Raw genomic sequence first — 1691 nt, 5'->3', positions numbered from 1 at the left:
TGCTGCTTCAGGCAGGTGGTGTCCAGTGGGTGAGGTGTGCGGGGAGAAGAGGGCTCCAAAGCAGGGTGCAGCTTTGTCCTACAAAAATCATCAGAAACAAAAGCAGGGGGGCAAGAATTTCACCTTAAACTTGACCCGCTGTTTTTGCAATGAGGCATCCAAATTCCTTCGTTTGAAGCAGCTCGTTCCTTGCCAGCAATGTCACCATTCCTTGGAAGTGCTCCTGGGAGCCAATGCTTGAGCAGCCCTGGCCTGTGGGACCAGAAGGTTGGTGGGACTCCAAAGGTCAGGGTTGTTGGCTGAGAGATGTGCAGATTTGCTCCTGGTTCCTGGCACAGCTGATGTGATTTATGCTAGTCAGCTCCTGGAAAAGAAAAGCAACAAAGAGACCTGAGCCCGGTGACTTAGCCACCATGTAGGGCGTCAGACCGTCTACCCCTGCTTGAACTTACTAAAATGTGCTCTTTGCTATATATTTCTTACCATTCTCATCAAACCCACTTTTTTTCTTCTCTTTTCCCCTTTCCCCACTCCATGGGACAGAAACGTCATCCTTTAGACCGTCTGTGGAGCAGACTGACCTGCGTTTCTGGCTTCCTGGGAAATGTCTGGTGTGCCACAGCAGGGTGGCAGCTCTCCAGCAGGTAAATGCAGGTAAATTTAATGATAGAGTTGAGCACACTCAGACAAGCTCTCAGGGGACTTGCGTGCCAGCACGCCTGGTTTCAGCATCCTAAATGTACTCACTGAGTTGATCGTTTCGTGCTTCCAGGAGCATTCCTGGGCAGCATAGCATCAGGGCCCTACAGTGCTTAGGCAGAGGGTTTTCTTGATTGCTCTTATGAAACTAAATGCACAAATTCCACCTCAGTGCCAGGAAATAGCTGTTCTGTAGCCCTCCAAATCTGTACTGAGTGCTACACGTCCAGCTGTGTTACGGGGGGTGTGCTGGAAAGCTTCAGTCTGGCTGCGTGGATGTTCCCAAATGCCATTGGAGTTCCGCAGTGATGTGTTTTTAGAGAAAGCCAGGAGTTTGGGGCAGCGATGGTATGAAATATAAGTAGCTGAATGCCCCTGGAGACACTGCATCGGAGACAGGGTCAACTTATAACTTAAATCAGATTGTCCATAAAAGATTGGCCATGCCTGGGTTCCCCTCCAGAGCCAGGGATGTCTGCAGCACAAAGACATTTCAGGGCAGGGCAGGGTCAGTGCAGTTGGGTCCCATTGCATATTCCCATGGTTTTCTTTGGAATCTCACCAAATCTGTCAGTTTATTGCTTATGTCCCAGGTTTTGAAGTCACATGGTTCTCTCTTTCTTTTTTTTTTTTTCCCTTTAAGGATGCCTCTGTGTTTTTCAGTCTTGGATTTGTGGGAAACTGTTTGTAAATAAGAGGTAAGTGCAGCTGAACAGAAGAAGAAAAGGGAAAGGATTATCTTCTTTTTTTTCACTTTGGCGATTACACTGGATTTTATCCCATCTCATAACAAGCTGGGGAAGAAGATGGGCTCATATTCTTCAGCAGTGCAACTCCTGCCCTGTGGTTGGCAGGAGGCTGAAAGCAGCTTTGGGGTACCCTTGGGGACCAGCTCTGAGTCAGAGCCCACACTGCTGTGGATAACTTGTGCTCTCCACCATCCACTGGTTGGAGGGCAATGCTCAAGTGCAAAAAAAAGACACTAGAAGGCT

The sequence above is a fragment of the Nipponia nippon genome, unplaced genomic scaffold (assembly GCF_047370975.1).
Source record: "Nipponia nippon isolate SJK-2023a ecotype South Korea unplaced genomic scaffold, ASM4737097v1 scaffold_23, whole genome shotgun sequence".
Classification (NCBI taxonomy): Eukaryota; Metazoa; Chordata; class Aves; order Pelecaniformes; family Threskiornithidae; genus Nipponia; species Nipponia nippon.
This window is presented reverse-complemented; position numbering follows the sequence as displayed.